General features: G+C 51.2%; 1 pseudogene; it reads right to left on the minus strand.

Annotated features, from left to right (window-relative positions):
• LOC124665039 overlaps positions 1 to 17,256 on the minus strand; it is a 30,573-nt pseudogene extending 13,317 nt beyond the window's left edge.
• Between the last annotated feature and the right edge of the window lie 4,193 nt (positions 17,257 to 21,449).

A 21,449-nucleotide genomic window follows, 5' to 3' on the forward strand; every position in this document is an offset into this window, starting at 1 on the left:
GTCTACAAAGATGAAGGTATTATTGATAGAGTGTCTATAGCCACTCATAATGTTAATTCAGATTGGATTCTTGATTCTGGAGCACCCAAACATGTTACTGGGAATATTAGTGAGTTTGACTCTTACACTCAGTATCCTCCCACACATAGAGTCACTATCCAAACAGCAGATGGCACATCACAATCTATAAAAGTGGAGGGGTCGGTGCAATGTACACCCAACATAAAATTGTCATCAGTTCTACATGTTCCTGCTTTTCCTGTAGATATGCTGTCTCTAAGTGCCTTGATTGATCAGCAGGACTACGGTATAATAGTTGATAGATATATGTGTTTAATTCAGGAAAGGGAGAGCAGCAAGAAGATTGGGACTGCAACCAGGCATAGAGGTCTTTGGCACATAGATTGTAGCAAGATGGGGCATGATGCGAGTTCTCAGTGCTTGCTGCGATTGTTGGAGGAAAGGAGAGTATGGCATCTGGTTCATCATTTTCGAATGAGCCACATGGCGTTTGATAAAATGTTTCGAGTTTTTCCTGATGTAATGGATGGAGTGGACAAAACCAAATTACGTTGTGATGCCTCGCGAATATGCTAAGAATACGAGAACCTCTTATGTTAGTAGAGGGATCAGAAGTGTATCCCCATTTTTGTTAGTGCACTCTGATGTATGGACGTGTCCTGTTGTGTCACTAAGTGGCATGACTTTTATTGACTGCTATTCCAGAATGACTTGGATTTATCTTATGCGTCACAAAGATGAAGTGTTCATTTGTTTTCAGAGTTTTTGTGCCTATGTGAAAAACCAATTCAATGTTTAGGTGCAAGTGATTAGAACTGATAATGGTACTTAAAATATCAACAAACCTTTTACTGCTTTCTTATGTTCACAAGGTATACGGCACCATACTTCATGTCCTGACACCCCTCTCCAGAATGGAGTTGTTGAGCGGAAGAATAGGTACATTCTTGAAGTGACTCGATCTCTTATGTTTACCATGAATATTCCCAACTTATGGAGTGAGGCAGTTTACCAGAATGCCTTCAAAGATTCTAGGTATGCAGTCTCCTTGCCAACTCCTTCAAAATAACAATGACTTTGTTGTGCCACCCAAACTCTTTGGCTATACTTGTTTTGTAAGGGATCACAAGCCATCTATTGGCAAGCTAGATCATCGGGCTATTAAATGTATTTTTATTGGCTATTCCTCCATAAGGGTTACAAGTGTTGGAGTCCCACTGGCGGGAGGACATTTGTAAGCATGGATGTTACGTTTCGCGAGTCAGAACCATTTTATGGCGGTGAGAGTGATCTTAGTGGCTTGTTCTAGGGGCTTGACCATATCGGTGATGCTCAACAGGGGGAGCAACAACAAGGTGGTGATCAAGAGCAGTAAGATGGTGACCAACAGCAACATCAACAAATTCCTATTGTTGCGGATATTCCTGCAATTCCTTGTACACCTACACCACCTAGACCCGTACCACCACAAAGATGGCTGCAGAATCCACTTGTGTACTCCAGAAGACAAGTACAAAGGGAACAAGTAGATGCACTGGAGGAGCAACAAGACCAGGGGCAGGGGGAGCAACCCATTGGAGCTGAAAATCAACGAAGCACAAGCGTAGATTCTGTTAAAGAGAACCAACCTCAGACTGAGTCCAATAATAGCCTAGACTTTCCAATTGCAATAAGGAAAGGGACAACAAAAGCTGGGCCCCCAAAGCGACTTAGTTATGATGACTATGACGTAGGAAATTATATTTCTTACGAGGCATTGTCACCCTCTTTGCGGGCTTTTGTTGCTTCGCTGCAAACTGTATCTGTTCCTAAGGATTGGAAGGCGACCAGGTTGGACCCGAGATGGTGCAATGCAATGATGGAAGAATTAGAGGCTTTGAAGAAAAATAAAACATGGGAGTTGACATATCTCACTAAAGGAAAGAATGCAACTGTAAGTGCATCTATTCGTCAGAAACAAAATGCAGAAGCAAAAGTGGGGAGATATACGGAAAGACTTGTGGCCAGAGGATATAGTCAGACTTATGGCATTGACTTTGATGAGACGTTTGCACCAGTGGCAAAAATGAGCACTGTCAGAATATTGATCTCTTGTGCAGCAAATTTCGGATGGCCCTTGCATCAACTTGATATCAAAAATGCATTTCTGCATGGTGATCTTCAAGAGGAGGTATATATGGAGATGCCACCAAGATTTGTCACACCTGAAACTAAAGGGAAGGTATGTAGACTGAAGAAATCACTATATGGGCTCAAATAATCTCCAAGGGCCTGGTTTGACAGGTTTAGACAAGTGGTGTGTGGCATGGGATATGGTCAATGCAATGGATACCATACCTTATTTTACAGACATTCTGAGTAGAAAATCACTATCCTTGCTGTGTATGTTGATGATATTATTATCACGAGAGATGATGATGTGGAAATCGCAAAACTGAAAGGATGTTTGAGTCAAGCCTTTGAGGTGAAAGATTTGGGAAAACTTAAATACTTCCTTTGGTCAAAAGGGATATCACTATCTCAAAGAAAGTATACCTTAGATCTCTTAGATGATATGGGCATACTGGTGTGTCGAGTGGCTTCAACACCAATTGACCAAAATAATAAGTCTGGAGAACCCATAGACAAGGAGAAATATCAAAGACTTGTTGGAAGACTAATATACTTATGCCACACGAGACCAGATATATCATTTGCAGCGAGTGTAGTGAGTCGCTATATGCATGACCCGATGGATGGACACTTGGAAGCAGCTCAAAGAATCTTGAGATACTTGAAGGGCACTCCGGAAAAAGGATTGTGGTTTAAAAGTAATGGACACCTAAATGTAGATGGATATTGTTATGCAGATTGGGCTAGCTGCTTAGATGATCGAAGATCCACCTCAGGGTATTGTGTTTTTGTTGGAGAAAATTTGGTGTCATGGAGAAGCAAGAAACAATCTGTTGTCTCGAAATCAACAGCCGAAGCAGAGTACGAGCTATGTCACAGAGGCTCGGGTGAAATGTTGTGGGTATGAAACCTTCTAAGAGAGCTGAAAATTTTAAGGCAAGGAAGCTTGAAAGTGTGGTGTGATAATATGTCTGCCGTAAACATAGCAAACAACCCTATCCAGCATGAGCGAACTAAACATGTGGAGATAGACAGTGTGGCCCTAATCTCCTACTCAATCAATGCAAGAACACAAACGAGCAGAGACAAGGATTGTTGCCGCGTACAACGTACGTCTTTTCTGGTTTCTCTTCTTCCTATTATTTCTGAAGAAGCTCGGAAACAGACTCAACAACGCGAGCTAAAACCCCGCTGCACGATCCTACTAAATCGTGCCATCCCACGACTTGATCGTGCTGTTGAGGGTAGAGACCACTACCTGACGTTGGAACCGGTCAGCTAACAAACTCCTACCATCCCAAGACTTGGTCACCGACGGCTAAAGCCCAATCGTCACTAACTGACGCTAACCGAGCTAAGCGAAACTACTGACAGAGACACTAAGCTTATTGACACCTAGAACTGGAGAAAGGCTAGATTACCCAACAATCTCCTCCTAATCTTGACTTCAATCATCTTGACCATACCAATGTGCTGGCGCAGCTCCTGGATCGCACTCGCCCAAGTGACTTGGTCATGAAGTCTGAGAGCTGTGCCTCAGTACGGATGAACTGAATGGCGATGTCGCCATTCTCCACACATTGACGAATGAAGTGATAGCGAATCTGGATTGGCTTGCTTCGGTCGTGAAAGACCGGGTTCTTGGCCAGCGCGATCGCTGACTTGTTGTCGACGCGCAGTTCAGTGATGCCGTCGCCGTGGCCAAGCAGCTCACCCGGCGAGCCGCTGGAGCCGGATGCTCCGACATGCCGCACCGGTAGCAGCGACGTACTCAGCCTCGCAGGGTCGAGAGCACGACGATCTTCTGCTTGGTTGCTTGCCGGGAGATGGGACACTTGCCGTAGAAGAACAGCATCCCACTCGTGCTCTTCCTATCGTCGACGTCGCCAGCCCAATCGGCATCGCTGCAGCCGACGAGACGAGCTTCTTCTTCTTCCTGGCGTGCGTAGATGCACCCAAGTGTCTTGGTACCAGCTACGTAGCGGAGCAGGTGCTTGACCGCACTCCGGTGTTCGCCGGTGGGCGCCTCCATGAATTTGCTGAGGTAGTTCACCGCGAAGCATAGGTCGGGGCGCGTGTGCACCAAGTAGCGTAGGCCGCCGACGACGCTGCGGTAGAGAGTGGAATCCACCGCCTTACCGCTGCCCTTCTTGCTCAGCTTCAGCCGCGGCTCCATGGGCGTGGCCGCAGGGCTGCACTCGCCCATGCCCATGCGATCGAGCGGCTTCGCGCATACGCGGCCTGGCTCAGCTGGATGTGCCCTGGCGCCTGCTTCACCTCTATGCCCAGGTAGTAGGAGAGCAGGCCCAAGTCGCTCATTTTGAAGAGCTTGGCCATCTCCTCCATGAAAGACTTGATCTCCGTCGTGGCCGTGCCCGTGACGATGAGGTCGTCGACGTACACGCCAAGGAGCAGCCGCTGGCCGTGCTTCTCACTTGTGTACACGGCGTGCTCTGACGGACACTTGACGAAGCCGAGCGTGGCGAGGCTGTGATCCAGCTTTGCGTTCCAGGCGCGTGGAGCCTGTCGCAGCCCGTACAGCGCCTTGTTCAAGCGAAGCACCTTGCCTTCCTGTCCGTGTCGAGCGAACCCGGGCGGCTGTGTCACGTACACCTCCTCCTTGATCTCGCCGTTGAGGAAGGCAGATTTCACATCGAGGTGGTGCACCTCCCACCTCTGCTGTGCGGCGACAGCGAGAAGGAGACGGACGGAGTCGAGACGAGCGACAGGCGCGAAGACGTCGTCGAAGTCGACCCCTTCCTTCTGGACGTAGCCCTTTGCCACGATCCGAGCTTTGTACTTCAGGATCTGGCCACGCTCGTTCTTCTTGACCTTGTACACCCATTTGAGCCCAATTGGGCGGTGGCCTTTTGGAAGGTCAACGAGCGCCCACGTCTCGTTCTCCTCGACGGAGGTGAGCTCCTCTGCCATGGCCTTGGTCCAGCTCTCCTCCTTCAGCGCCTCAGCCACGCACGACGGCTCCTCCGGCGTGGTGAGTAGTAGGCGCTCGGCGAGCCCAGGGGCTACGAGCCCTGGTCCCAGCAGGTCAGCGACGCGGCGATACCTGTGCGGCTCGCCACCATCCGCAGCGTCGAGGAGCTCGGGATCAGCTACCAGGGGAGGCGTGGCGAGCTCAGCAGGGTGCTCGTGCGCCTCTTGGGCTTGTGGAGGCGTGGCCGGAGTTCCCGGGTCCTCCCAGTTGTAGGAGTGCTCGCCGCCGCGGTGCTCCTCCAAAGCCTGCGCCGGCTCCAGCGGCGCATATGGCAGCGACTCCGTGGTGACCACGTACTCCACCACGAAGTCCTGCGATGTGCTTGGCGTGCCGTCCTTCTCCTCCCACTTCCGGCTCGCCGGCTCGTCGAAGACGGCGTCGCGTGTCACATGCACGCGTCGAGTGGTGGGATCGTACACCCTGTACGCCTTTGATCCGGGCTCGTAGCCGATGAACACCATCGGCGTGCTGCGATCGTCCAGCTTGCGAAGGAGTGGGCGAGCGTTCTTGACATGCGCGACGCAGCCGAAAACGCGGAGGTGCTCGACGGAGGGCTTCGTCCCGTGCCAAGCCTCGTACGGGGTCATGCCGTCTACGGAGCGGGTGAAGGCGCGGTTCAGCACATACACCGCTGTGCTCACCGCCTCTCCCCAGAAGTAGTTGGGCATTCCCTTAGCTTTCATCATGGACCTCGCCATGCCCACCACTGTTTGGTTGCGACGCTCCACCACGCCGTTCTGCAGGGGCGCGTATGGTGCCGTCAAGTGTCGCTTGACGCCAGTGTCCGCGAAGTGAGCAGCGAGCGCCGCCGAGGTGAATTCTCCGCCGCGGTCCGTGCGCAGCGTCCGGAGCCTGCAGCGCCCCTCCGTTTGCGCTTCGGCTTGGAAGCGCTTGAGGGCCGTTGCTGCTTCGTCCTTCGTGGCCAACAACGTGAGCCACATGTAGCGGCTGTAATCGTCGACGAGGAGGAGGAAGAAGCGCCGCCCAGCTGGCGTGGGAGGGGAGATGGCTCCGCACAGGTCTGCGTGCACCAGTTCGAGCGGCTCCTCCGCTCTGAACTTTGCTTGTTGCGGGAAGGGCGTGCGCCGCTGCTTGCCGGCGAGACATGCACGGCACGGCTCCCCTGTCGGTACGACCGCCGGCAGCCCGCGCACCATGCCCTCGCGCCCCATCTTCTGCAAGGCATCGAGGTGGATGTGGCCGAAACGCTCGTGCCACCGCCAAGACATTGTGTCGTGGCGTGCGGCGAGGCAGGTGCCCACGATAGGACGCAGGGTCAGCTTGTACAGCCTGTTCGGCGCGCGCCGGACCTTGACGAAGAGGTTGCCGCGCCTGTCATGGATCGTGAGCGTCCCGTGCCTGATCCGTATGTCGCAGGCGAGCTCGTCCAGTTGGCCGAGGCTTACGACGCTGCTCCGGAGCTTCGGGATGTAGTAGACATCCGAGAAGACGCGGTGCTCTCCTCCATCGATGGAGAAGGCAATTGTCCCGCGCCCCATGATCTGAACGACGGAGCCGTCGCCAAACTTGACGCTGCCGTGCACCGCCTCGTCCAGCTCCATGAAAGCCGAGCGATCGCCTGTCATGTGATTGGACGCTCCAGTGTCCAGGAACCACACGGAATCGGCGGCGCCGCCGTCGTTGCTTGGGACGACCTTGGCCTTCTCCTCGTTGAGGAAGACCAGCTCGCGCGCCGGTGCTGCGGGCGCGACATGAGCAGCTGGCGGCGCCTCCACTACTAGTGCCATCGTGGCACTTGGCAGCCCAGGGGCGGCAGGCACTGGATCGAGCACCACCTCGGCCAGCAGCATGACGGGGTCGCCCTCGTCTTCCCCTTGGATCAGGTGTGCTTGCGCACCCTCGTCCCTCTTCTTCTTGCGACAATCGCGAGCCCAGTGGCCCTTCTTGCCGCAGTAACGACATTTGTCGTCCTTGGATGGGCCGCTGCGGGCTCCGTCCTTGCCACCACCTTGGCGATGGTCCCTGCGCTGCTGCTTCCCGCCGGAGCCACTGCCGGGCTGGCGTTCAGCGGCGCGTGCCCACCACTCCTCCTCCGTGAGAAGCAGGCGGTCGCCAGCGTCAGCCTCTGGCTCGCCGCGTCCCTCGGACGCCGACAGCCGGCCGCTCAACTCCTCGATCGAGACTTCCTTCAAATTGAGCAAGGTTTCAATCGAGCAAGCCATGTGTGCATACCTCTTCGACACGACGCGAATGATCTTCGACACGCCGTCGAGCTCGGTGGTGGTGTCGCCCAGAGCCTGGAGTTCGGTGATGATGCTCGAGACGCGGAGGGAGAAATCCTCGACGTTCTCCCCGCTCCTGAACGCCATGACGTCGAAGTCCTTGCGGAGTTTCTGCCGGCGCGCCTCGCGGACGCGATCGACACCAACGCGCATGGTCTTGATCGTGTCCCAAGCAATCTTGGCGTTGTCCTTGGCGGCGAGGAGCTGCACCATCTCCGACGGCACTGAGCTCAGGATGGCGCCGAGCGCCTGTCTCTCCTGCCGCTCAGGCGCGTCGTCCGCGTCGACAGCCTCCCACAGGCCCGCGGCCTGGAGCTTGACGCGCATCAGGATTGCCCACTCCGTGTAGTTGGTCTTGGTGAGTGTCGGCCAGGACGTGGAGCCGCCGCTGCCACCGTCCCGCACGATCGTCTCCCGCACAACCACCTCGCCGCTACCGCTCCTCCTTCCCCGCTTCGTCCGCGGCTTTGCGACGCGCGCGAAGGGGGCTCTCGGCTCGCTGCAGCGCTTGTAGCCGCTGCATCCGCCGGCGCTGAAGGTGCCGGCGGTGGAGTCCCAACCATGGGGTTAGGCTCGATACCACTTGTGGCCCTAATCTCCTACTCAATCAATGCAAGAACACAAACGAGCGAGAGACAAGGATTGTTGCCGCGTACAACATACGGCTTTTCTGGTTTCTCTTCTTCCTTTTATTTACGAAGAACCGGAAACGAGACTCAACAACGCGAGCTAAAACCCCGCTGCACGATCCTACTAAATCGTGCCATCCCACGACTTGATCGTGCTTGTTGAGGGTAGAGACCACTACCCGACGTTGGAACCGGTGAGCTAACAAACTCCTGCCATCCCAAGACTTGGTCACCGACGGCTAAAGCCCAATCGTCGCTAACCGACGCTAACTGAGCTAACTGAAACTACCGACGGAGACACTAAGCTTATTGACACCTAGAACTGGAGAAAGGCTAGATTACCCAACAGACAGGTTCTTTATTAAAGAAAAGATTGATAGAGGGAGTATCTCATTGGCTTATGTGAGATCAGGACAACAAGTGGCAGACTGTTTAACAAAAGGGCTAGGCTCAAAGGAGTGCAATCTTGCCTGTGCCAAGATGGGGATGATTGACATTTATTCCCCATCTTGAGGGGGAGTGTTGGATAAGTATTGGTGTATGTGGTGTATGTCCTGTTGGGTTCTCTACTTGTTCTCTGTTGTGGTCCATCTGGCCCAGCCCAGTTCCTGACCTATATAAGGTGCTTCTATCTCTGTAAACCTAACAAGAGAGAGTTCCTCCCTGCAGCCACCATCTATCCCTACCTCAGGTTAGGCCCTCACCTCTGTCCACAGAAATCATACGCATTAAATTCTTTTCATGATCGCCACTGGCAGGGTCTGTTGTATTTTGTGCCTTCTCGGTGTTGTGCTTGGTTCTTTTGGTCCATGGTACCATAAAGTATTTGTAGGCATGGTGTCTACATCCTGATTAACAAATCTAATTGAGAATGTGTGTATGGAAGGAGTTAATTGAAGATCTGTGAAGATAGAGACGAAGTTGGTTGGTTTGGATGGCTTCTACTTTTCCATAGGATATGTAATCTCTACTGGCATAATGTTTGTATGTAGTAAATGAAAATTGTACTAGAATAAGATTCAGCTGGGCGAAATGTTGTCTAGACAAGATTTAAATATTCTGGTTTCCAGCTAAAACTCTTACTATGTAGCATGTAGCAACAATGCTTCCCTACTTTTCCTTAGCAGTTGTAGAAACTTTAATTGTGATTCGTTCATCTAGGGCACATTATAGGTTACTATAGAACACAATAGAATACTAGTACACTAAATATTTCAAATCCATTATTCAGTCTGGCATTTAAATATATTCCAATAGATGCTGCATTCCAGGACATGGAAACTTACTGAGAAATCGGTAACGACGCAAACCCAAGATGATGCCATCTTCAGCAAACTGTTGGTAATAACTACAGTGGGTACCGATGTTATCTCCAATGTTTCTATGCCCAGGTATCTCTGAGAAGTTAACGATAAGAATATTGTCATCACCAACAACTTTCTGCAGCTTGTTCCTCGTGTTCTCCCTATATGGGCCCTGAAATAAATCAAATAAACATGAAGTTCTGGAATATATTGATGTGTACTGGACTACTGGTAATGCATTCTGTGCTATCAAATAAGAGGTTATAAGTTGTACGAAACAGATAAGAAAGAAGAGAAGTCGTTGTACTGATGGTGTCTACTGGACAGTCAAACAACCAGGACTTGTCTACTACAAGGCAAGCAGCACTTGCAATTATCATAGGAACGGTCTACTAATATTGAAACATTAGAGAATAAATTACATTCAAACTTGGCCGCACAATGAATCCACTCAATGATGAGCATTCATCATTCAGCTGGAAAATTGATTAACAAGGGTATGAATACCAGACTACCAGTCCACAGCTGGCGCATACACATTGCTGATTTGGTGCCCACATCCATGTTGAAAAATACATGGCGACAATGAAATTCAACATGAAATTTTGCAGGTACCAATACCACTGTACAATTGGGTATATTTGATGAAGTGCATCAGACCAGCACTTCCCAAAAAACAGGGATATCGGCACCCATGCATGGGCAGTTGGGCACTGACAAAGTATCTCACTAGGAGATATGAAAAGATGGAAGAGAAGATCAGGATAAAAATGTATCATGATTAAATAATGAATGTAAAATCTCCATGATAGGAGGACTAAGGAACTTTCAAACCTTAAAGATGGTAACTACCGAGTCTTCTGCTTTCTCGATACAGCAATGATATACACTTGCTTTACTTGGGTCCCAATCAAGGTTCTGCAAGTATCAGTTAGAAAATAATCCCATAAGATACATGTTAGGTATACAGGGAGAAACACATAAACAAAGGAAATGCATTTGACTTATCTCAACATGGATGTGAAATTTAACATTCAGATAGGAATCAATGTTGGGAGGTACATATAGAATCATTATTCAGAACATGGAAATGAGTCTACAATGAGCTACAGGAGATGCATAATGGCTTGCACATAGAATCATTATTCAAATTGTGACAGGGCTTATGATTACAAAAGCTCTTAAATAAAAAGTATAATGCTGATTTCTTTTGTTTCCATGGAAAACATTCGTACAATCTTTGTTTTTCATGAAATATAGATATATTTTCTAGAAATGCAAGAAAAACTTGCCTCCCTCATATCTTGGGAACATGACAGCTGGTGCTATAAAAAACTGTGATCTTATTATGGGTTCTCCATAGGAAGATGACAGTTGGTGCTAGTAAAAGTTAGTGATCATACTCTTGGTTATTGAGATATTTGACAAAATTAAATATGTCGAAACACCATAGGCAGAAAAGAAATATCCTAAAATGTCTATATTCAAGGTTAAGAAACTCAAACCTGAGCAATCGTAAGCTACTAAATAATAACATAAAATATATCAGCTGTAGACATGAGCAAACATATCTGATATATAATGAAAAAGAGAATACAAGTTCAATACATAATACAACCTTTCTTCTGTCTGTTTCAGCTATAAACTTGTGACCAAATCTGTGCCAGATTTCTGACTCAAAATGCTCCATTGGCAGTGAATGCAAGGACCGAATATATTCCTCATGTAATTCACACACATCTTCTATCTTCTTTCTGTGAATGAAGCCGGGAGGGATTAGCAACAACATAGCACAGACAGCAGACAGCCAGAACAAGATGTGCATGCTGAACTTCAGAAATTAGTAGTGTGTAGAATTATTAAGCTTTACAAGTAATCATAATAAAGTAAAAGTAAGGCTTATTAGTACATAAGCTAGCAGGTTGGTAACCAGAAAAGCTTCTTTGCAAAAGCTGTAGGCAGTAACGACTAAGGAGACTTACCCTGCAAGGTACACATGTATCAGGAAAACTTTAACAAACTCCAGGTCCCCCAGTGCTACCATCTGCGGGCTCGCTGTTGCCCTCAATGCGTTTTCATCGACAAGAGGTTCTGCTGGCATCATGCACGCTAGGGACAGCGCTGTTTCAACCCCTACCGTTCTCGATGGGCCTGCTATCTCATGGAAACGTCTTGTGATGTTCCGCAGAGGGCTTGGGGTGGAAACCATTCTCGCAGGCGAAAACATGGCATTCGGGGCTGGGGTTCCAACTTGCATCATTTCATGGTCTGCGACCTGAGGGGGCAGCTGCCGGGTAGTACTATCAGTGTGCAACCTGACAGGGCTCTCACTGCTATACATAAGCATCCGGCAGGCAAGGCTCGCAGCTGGCTCAATCCTGACCCGTTTTGAAGAATCAAATGGAATTTCCCCGTTGCAGATCTCCTCTTCCATTTGAGCACCAGCATGATTGTACATTGGTCCCATTGCAGATTCATCTGTTTGATCAAAGACTTTGTCAGTAGAAGAACAAAACAATTAATACTATGATGTGATATATGCCAGTAACACAAGCAAAAACCTAGATAATAGAGATAACTTCAGTTCAGTATAACTGTAGTTAAAATGGTATGACAGAGACCACGGCCACGAATCAATGTCTGATAATAGAAAATTCGGAGGGAATCCCCTGTTTTTCAAAAAAGAAAAAAAAAGAATCAAAGATGAACACAAACACCATTTATGAAACAGCAGCCTGCCTGAATCCCCACGAACGAGCAATGACAGTGAGGTCGCTTCTAAGCGGCGGCGCCGGCTCCACCTGCCGCTCCACCCCCTCGCGCCGCCCTTGGGGACAGCCATGAGATTGCTTCTTCGCGGCGCCACCGTCTCCCCCCACCCAACAAACCTAACATCCGGCAAAACGTACGTCTCCTCCCAGAAGGCCACAACCCTCGGTCCCTCCTTCCACCGGCGCCTCTCTGTTCCCCTGTACAACCAGGGTCTGTTGGGCGTCGGGCCTCCATCCAGTGAGAAAAAGACGAGGAAGGACGGACATGAAACCGGCCGTTATATTCAGCGAGAGAAATGACGGCGATCTGGGGCCGTTGGTTTTGTAGAGACCGACCAATAGACGACCAATGTCCCCGTACACGTCCGCCAAGATCGGTGCCTATTTCTCCATTTTTCGACTCCCAGAGCTATTCGAATCAAACGATCGATTCTCCTCCAGATCGAGCGATTATCCACCTAATAGCATCTCTAGCATATCCAAAAAACCGCAAACCCCATATCCGCCTATTTAGGCCACCTCAAACAGCGTTTTGGAGGTCGAAAAACGGCCGCACAGTTCAGACGCACCAAACACGGCCCGCATAACACTATATTCGGGAATATGCTGTTATGCGGACCATGTTTGGCGCGGCTGGATTGCGTGGCCATTTTTCGGCCCGCAACCAGAAACCGCAAACGCAGGTTTATCCAAATTATTCGATAATTCTCAAATACAGTAACATAATCATATAATCATGTAAAATAGATTGTTCAAAGTACTCTGCACCAGAAGAAGATTGAACATCACATGCATCATGAAAGAGGGAAGTGATCACGCGTCACCGTCTCTTGCCGGCGCATCGACATAGACGTCGCCGCTCGCGTAGCATCTCCGCCTCCGGCAGTCATCATGTTATGTGGCTGCTAGGGTTTGGGAGAGAGAGAGAGAGCTGCGAGGGCGCGAGAAGGCCGGACGGGGGCCTTTTGCCCACGGCCGGGCAAGAGGGAAGAGATTTCCTTCTTAATTCTTGCTTGATTAGATTGATACATCTCCTCTCCATATATAGAGAGGTTTACTTGACTCCCAAGCAAGGCTTACTTGACCCCTAAGCAAACCATAAGACTAACGGGTCCAGGCCCATGACGTACTCTAACACTACACCCCACCTGGACATGCAGCTCGTCCTCGAGCTGCAACCGAAACAAACCATGACTCGACGCAACACAACCCTAACACCTAAAAACGAGCCTTTTACATCTCGGCTTGTTTTATACTCTCAACCTGAAATAAACTGGGACGCTTTATTGTTGACCCCTGAAAATAAAGTGGACACCATTCGCCCGTCGGACGTGCACACGTACAGCCACCTGGATCCCATGGAAACCAGCGGGACAAAAGGAGCCCGCGCGGCGGCGGCGGAATGCAGTGGTGCTACGCGGTGCGCTCCTGTCGGTGACACCATGCCTTCTCCCCGCCGGATGACTGTCGATGGCGCAGACTTTGAGGTCGCTGCCCGCGGGAAAAACAGCATGTCCGCCGCCCGTGGGGGAAACCGCACGCCCAAGATCCCCGAAGCAGCGGACGAGATCGAGGTCCGTTGCGCAACGAAGCGCAACTTGGAGGAGCTGCAGCTGTAGATCACGCATCTCCCGCACACGCCGACGCGCTAGGAGGCCGCGCGCAGCAGCCTGCAGCCTCACCGCCGCGGACACGTGGCGGATAGCGATCCAAGCCGGAAGTGGTGACGGCGATGGAGGGAAACGGACCTGGTGGAAGGGCATCCCGGGCGGTGTCGATGTAGAGCCCGGGGCCAAGGTTGCTCCCACACCGCCGAAAGACAGAGACGGCATCGGTGGCGGCAGCAGCTGCTGCTGCTGTTGCAGCCCACCGAACGGCAGGGACAGCGTCGATGAGGACAACAGCTGCAGCGGCAGCGTTGGTGGCGGCGACAGCTGCTGCTGCTGCGTCCCGGTGGGAAAGAAGGCGGCCGGCTGCTGGAGAAGAGGAACCCCCAGCGCTGAGGTAGGGCCTGGCCCGGAGATGGTGGACAGCGGCAGCGGGGACTGCAGCAGCCCAGCGTCGGGTGGCGGCGACGACAGCAGCAACGTCGGCTGCTGCAGCGAGGCCACGACCGCGACGGGGCCCGTGAGGGGCTGGGACGGCCACGCCAACCAGGGCGGGGTGGTGGCGGCGACCGCGGCGGAGACCGCCAGATGCGGCGGCTGCCACGGCAGGAGCAGTGGCCCGGTGGTGGCGGCTGGTGGCGCGGCCGGCGGCGGCCCGTAGGGGCCAGCTAAGTAGAGGTGGATCTCCTGGACCGCGGTGGCGAGATCGCGGAGGGCTGCGGTGATCTCCGCCGGGGAGAGAACGGCGGGGACGTCGGAGTGCGGCAGCGGGTGGGAAGAACTCGGTGGAGGGCTGGACATGATCGAACCCGGGAAAGCTGATACCAAATGTTATGTGGCTGCTAGGGTTTGGGAGGGAGAGAGAGAGCTGCGAGGGCGCGAGAAGGCCGGACGGGAGCCTTTTGCCCACGGCCGGGCAAGAGGGAAGGGATTTCCTTCTTAATTCTTGCTTGATTAGATTGATACATCTCCTCTCCATATATAGAGAGGTTTACTTGACTCCCAAGCAAGGCTTACTTGACCCCTAAGCAAACCATAAGACTAACGGGTCCAGAGCCCATGACGTACTCTAACACATCACGACATCCATGGCAGCGCGTGCAGCTTCCCTTCTCCGCGTCAAGATCTGCGTCTTCGTGAGCTTCCACCACTCAAGGGTCTCCTCATCCATGGCCGGCCAGTTTCATCAATATAGTGGCATTCTCCGCCGCGATGAGCTCCGCCATGGCATGGTGCTCCTCGGCGCGTGCTCTCTTCTCCTCTGTGTCGGCCTTCCGCTTTGCATCCTCCCGAGTGTCGCCCACTTTGCCTCTTTCTCCCTTGTCTTCGCCTCCATCATCTCCTTCTTGGCCACCAAAGTCTTGATCATCATCGCCTCTTTGGATTTGACCATCACATCGATCTTGAGAGAAAATGAAGCGGCCTCTCCTTGTCTCTTGATCTTCTCCTTGGTCGCCTTGCATCCATCCGGCCTCTTGTCCTTGTTCTTCATCTTCTCAAGCACGTCATCCTCCTCCTCCGCGTCCTACTCAATGAGCTTGTGCTTCGGCGGTGGCACCTCTTGTTCCCTCAACTTCCATTTCGGATTGTGCTCAAGAAGTGCATAGCAATGAGCGAACTTGAATGGTACATGCTTCAAACCTGGCATCTCCCGGAACCTTTGCTGCTCAATAGCTTCCCAATCGCCTGCGTTGGTGCCGCTCGGTGGCGCATTCCTCACGCCCTCGATGCAACCTGACCACCGGATGCACGCCATCTTGATGGTGTCCCATCGGCCTTGGAGCAAGCGGTAGGAGCGGGTCGGAGTAGTAGAGAGAGACGGCATCAGTTGGAAGAATTTATCCTCGACGTTGCCAATACCTCTTGCCGGTTTGGTTGGTGCCAGTCATGGCATCCATTGAAACTGCCTCCCAAGCCTTGATCAAGATCACGTCTTCGAACTCGGTGTAGTTGCCGATCCAGATCGCTCTCCCCTTCGCTTTGGCCACCGCCCCATCGAACGCCCCCTCCTCGATCTCTTCCAATTCATCTTCTCCCTCGCCGTCGGCGTCTTCTTCCTCCTCAAACTCCTCCCCTTCGAGCCCCTCCTCCAATCCGTCGTTGTAGTCACCGTAGTCCGCAAGCGGCGGCGTGTCGATGTCCATGGCAGCATCGTTGAGCATGCCACCGAACGACTCCGACGCGTCATCAAACTCGGGACTTTCATCAACCACCTTGCACGCATCGACCGGCTCCGACGGTGTAGGCACCACCGCCACAGTCAAGGCAGCAACCGACGCCATCTTGGCCGCCGATGGTTTCTTCGCATCCTTCTTTGGAGCCGGCTTCTTCGGCGCTAGCGCCGCGACCGCCACCGTCCTTTTATTTTTATATAGACTGCTAAGTTAAGTGCGGAGACGGGAATCGAACCCGGCCGCTTCACCCGCTTGGCCGGGACGGCAGGGACACTGCAGCGAGGAGTGCCAGACCAGCGGGAGGCGCGGGGACAACATGCTGCCCTAGCTGCTTCCGCTTTCTGGCTGCTACAACAGCGAGAGGCGCGGCGACAACGGCCGGGTCGGTGGTGGCTTCTGCGGTGGCGCTAGATCCGGATGCGGTCGCTGCAGCTGGTCCGCGTGCGGCCTTGCCCGGGAGCGGCGGAGGGGCAGCTGCGTCCATGTCGGGGCGGTTGCGGAGGCTCCGGTGGCCGGAGATGGGCGCGGCGGCGGAATCGGGCGCGGCGGGTGGAGCGGAAGCGGTAAAGGGAGGAGCTGAAACTTCCTTCGAGCCAAGGGGGGAATGGATGTAGGCCGGCCTCGCACAGCCCCTCCGACTTGGGAACTTGGGGGTCATGCAGCGCGAGTCGGGACGGCCTGGATTTTTTTTGAAAATGAGGATCGGATGCGGATCTGAACGACACCCTCCAAACTAGAAATCGGCGGTTATTACGCGGATAGGGTCGGATAGGGAATCTGCTAGACATGCTCTAAATCGACCTCCGACGCTCTCCTAGCTAGGCTCCACCACGGCGCGAGGACTTGTCTGCCTCCGCTTCGCACTCTATCTCCCCCTTCCCTAGGCACCAATGCATGGTATAGGGGTAGGGGGGGGGGGGTGCACCTAAAATCTGCAGCGGCTTGGTGCACTGTGGATGATGCAATAACAAAACAGTGCAACACGCTCGCACGGAGAGAGAGAGAGAGAGCTTGTTCGCACCTCGCTCAGGATGGATGGAGCCGCAGGCGGCGTCTTGGGATGCGTTGAAGCCGGCCATCCACTGGATATAGGCAGACAGGTTCTGGACCGGCTGCTGAGACTCCCCGATTCTCTGGAGCACCCGCACCGCCGCCGCCTCGCCGAGCCCCGCGAGCCGATGCTGCGCATGCGAGTCCGCTCGCTGTCCGTGCCTCCCCTCGAGCTGCACCAGCTCCCGCTCCACAGCCGCCGGGAGCTGGTAAGCGCGCTTCGTCGAGACAATGGTGCTCAGCATGATTCCTGCCCTGCGCCACGCTGCACGCCTGCACGCACTCGAGTTGGAGACTGCCGCTTGGTGGGGATGGAAGGGGGCAAGACGGTGGTGTGGTGACAGTGAGACCATAGCTGGGAGCCTGTGAGATGGAATATATGGGAGAAGAGAGAAGACCTGTGCCTGGCGCTGCCTGGCAGGAGGGCGTGGCTTCGCTGAGCTCTACGACCTATACCTGTACTGTACGTACCTGCTGCTGCACGTCTGTCTTTACTCCAGTCAGACCGAGTCTCGTCTAGTCAATGGAAGTCGCCGTGCCAACCAAAAAGGCTAGTCAATAAGTCACCTTGCCAAGCAAGAAAGGCTTACGACTCGGTAGGCTTCTGCTGCTGCGACACGTTAGCTCAGAGACCTCGCTGCATTTTTTTATATTAGGGCATTTTCATACTACACTATTTCGTTCCTTCGCTGCTAAGCAAAGGATGGCGACGCAGTGCAAAACCAGCGCGTGGAACAACAGAGCGTGTGTGTTGGTGGCAGGTCTGTTCTCCCGCGTCCTTGTCATTTCGTCAATGGTATACATTGGTGTTGATATGAGTGCGGGTTCTAGCAGCCAGTATGCTACAGGAGGTGGGTATGCTGAAGGATTTGGTGTGGTGACTTGGGGCTCAGTTTGGCGTTTGGATGTGGCTGTGTACTGATTACTGAACACGGGGCCACTAACTTCTATAACTGTTGAACTTAAAGAGAAAGGAGTAGCAAATATCTTTACCACCAAGCCAATCAGTGACCATATCAATGAGCTTGGAGAGATTACCTTGAATCATATCCACGGTGATATGCTATTGTTCGAGGCGGCGCTCAATGTTAAGTATCTTAGCGCATCTCCAGCCATGTTCCCCCAAAGCAGCTTTTAAATGACGCCGGATTCATGGAACGCCACCACCTCGTATCGTATTTGGGGCGCGTCCGTTCTTAGCCGCGTTTCCTAAAATCACCCCAAACATAAATTCAAATAGAAGCAATTGTTCCTGTTGAAGTTGTCGCGATCAAAGTAGCCGCAATCAAAGTACTAGACGATATCATATTACAGACCGGGGTACGAATTGAACATAACTAGAAGAAGCAGGTCGGCGACAACGACGGCACATCCTGAGTCAACGTTGGCCCGTCGAGCATGACGACCGCGTCGTGCTCTGCCCGGTCTAGCTGCTCCGTCGACGATGCCGATACTGTCACCGACGCAGGTGTACTATTCGACGATGTCGCGGACATGCTGCTGTTGCCGACACAAGTGTAATGGCCGACGCTGTCGCGGAAGCGCATGCTGGTGCCGACGCGCCTCCGAAGGTGGGATTGCTGTCGTTGGTGTCGATCTTGTCGAGGATCATGACCTTGTAGTAGTTGTGCGTCGCCAGCTTCCGGAGATTCATTCCAACTGTCGACGCGGTAAACAGAGGGAGAAGTCATTTTTACGTTTCTTGAGCTCCATCTTCTTTTCTTGCCTCTTGAGCAGCGTCGCCCATCTTTCGCCGACCTTTTTGTTGCAGATGAGCAAGGTCGACGAGAGCTCGGCGAGGAACTTATTGATCGAAGACTGCGTCTTCTCCGTCGTCGCTGCCTCCAGCAAGGTGGCCTTGGCAGCCTTGTTGCCGCTAGGGCGCCCTGTCATTGTTGCGAGTGGCGCATCCAGATCAATGGCTCCATCTTTCCCCTTCGACAATGCAAGACGCGTCAACCGCCACTTCTTGCCAAGTTTCAGCTTGCTACAGCAATGCAACAACACGAAAGGCCTAAACCCTTCTGAATTATTCCGGTACAACCGCATGGCGTGGTTCAACTAATCAAACGTAGTGCAAAAGACTATCAGATCGTGATTGAAAGAGACGATGTAAACTGGTGGTAGAAAGAGGCGTACCAAGTCGACGACGTTTGTGCCGCTATCCTCTCTGTTCTCGACCTCGGAATGGAATCCATGGAACAAGTTCACTGATGCGTGGATGATGGCCCAACGCGTCGACATTGCCTTTTGGCTCCTCTTCATTGGCATCGTGCGGTAATCCACGTCGAGGAACTTGTGCTCGTCGAACTCTGCCTTGATCCTCGCCCGATGACCGAGTTGATGCTCATCGTCGACCACCAGTCGCACAAGCACTGATCTTCCAGATACTTCCACTTGGGGCCTTCTTCTTCTTCTGCCTCCTCTTCCCCGCACGCCGTCATTTCGTCGAACGGACTACCTGCGGCCTCGAATTGGAGCGGACCCCTGCGGCCAGTGAAGGCAACGCCGTCTGCACCTTTGCCTTGCTGACCTGCTGCTCGTCGTATATCGGGGAGAACACGAAGTTCGGGTTGAAGCCGCCATGCGCCAGAGCATCTCGAAGCTTTGCTGGCTGTTAATATCATGGAGCATGTTCTCGTTCCATGATGCTGGCGAAAAATGATATGAAAGCCGTGATCTAAGGTCTAGCAATGACCGCTCGAGTCTTGATGGTCATGAGCAATTGGCTTGGTGATTTGTGATTTGGAGCAGTGGCATGCAAGCGGAGACGACTGCACAGGAGAAGGTCATAGTCCTAACACTCCAGGTGAAAACCCAAGGTCTAGCCTTAGTTGGTGTCTGACAATGACCTTGTTGGAGACATTGTTTTGAGAGCGAGTACTTTCTTCAGGGTGAAAACCTAAGATCTATGATCGGGCGATGATGGTGTTCGTGCACTGTTTCTTTCTTGGAGGCGTCGCTTTTGAAGAAGCTGGACTTCAGGTGCTGTCTTGGTGGTATTAGTACCGCTGTTTCAGTGAATGAATCACTATAGCGGGATTTTTTTGTAATTTTCTTTCTTTTTTGGCTGTGTGTATCAGTAGTGCATCTAGGGCAGGCTGGATGTAATTGGTATCTTCGTGATATTAATGTATACTCTTTATCGGAAAAAAAATCAGTGGTGTGGTGCTTCACGGAGGAAGAGGTAACCAAAGAGTGCAGCAAGCAGTGGGCAAGCCGTTACAAGGAGTATCGAAGAGAGAGCTCAGCCCTCTACGATGATGCAAGTACAACAAAGAAGAGAGAAACGCTATGTTTCCGGAGATTTATCAAAAGGAAAGTACTGGGCGTCTCCCGGGGGATTTGATTTCCCAACCCCCGGGTCCCCGTGCTGACACGTGACATTTTTGCTGCCGGGTCGTACAAAAAATCTCGCTTTTGCTTCAGTGTAGCAAAAAATCTCGCTTTTGCTTCAGTGTAGTAAAATTGATGTTCTTGCTTCTAAGGTTAATAGTCTTGTTGCTGATGTTGATCTTTTAAAACTGAAAGTTATGCCTAATGAAACTAAATATATTAAGTCATTTGCTATAGCAAACGCTATCCAAGTTCGAATTAATGACAATATTAGAATGATGGCTAAATTGCATGCTAGGTGGGAAAGAAAAGAAAAACTTGCTAAAGAGAATAATGTAGCTAAGTTTGGACTGTTACTACCACTAGTACTGTGGATGCTTCACATGTTGCTAAACCTCCTACTATCAATGGTAAAATAATTGGTGTTGGCAATGTTTCTACTTCTAATACAAAGCATGCAAAATTGCCTGAAACTGCTGAAACTGTTTGTGATAAAAATGCTGAAATTTTTCAGAGTATTGGGGACAATGATCCCATTGCTTTAGATCATAATGGTTTTGATTTTGATAATTGTCATATCTCTGAAGTTATTAAGTTTTTGCAAAAAATTGCTAGAAGTCCTAAATTCTAGTGCTATAAACTTGGCCTTTACAAAACATTTTACAAATGCTCTCATAAAAGCTAGAGAAGAGGAATTAAAACTTAAAGCTTCTATTCCTAGGAAGTTGGAAGATGGTTGGGAGCCCATCATTAAGATGAAGGTCAATGATTTTGATTGTAATGCTTTATGTGATCTTGGTACAAGTATTTCTGTTATGCCTAAGAAACTTTATGATATGCTTGACTTGCCACCATTGAAATATTGTTATTTGGATGTTAATCTTGCTGATAATTCTATAAAGAAACCTTTGGAGAGAATTGACAATGTTCACATTACGGTTAACAATAACCTTGTCCCCGTTGATTTTGTTGTTTTGGATATTGAATGCTATGCATCTTGTCCTATTGTTTTGGGAAGACCCTTTCTTCGAACCGTTGGTGCTATTATTGATATGAAATAAGGAAATATTAAATATCAATTTCCTCTTAAGAAAGGTATGGAACACTTCCCTAGAAAAATAATGAAGTTGTCTTTTGATTCTATTATTAGAACAAACTAGTACAGTGGCCCTCGCAAATGCGAGGGCATCATCTTTAGTATGTCAAAAAT

This window comes from Lolium rigidum, chromosome 6, assembly GCF_022539505.1.
Source record: "Lolium rigidum isolate FL_2022 chromosome 6, APGP_CSIRO_Lrig_0.1, whole genome shotgun sequence".
Classification (NCBI taxonomy): Eukaryota; Viridiplantae; Streptophyta; class Magnoliopsida; order Poales; family Poaceae; genus Lolium; species Lolium rigidum.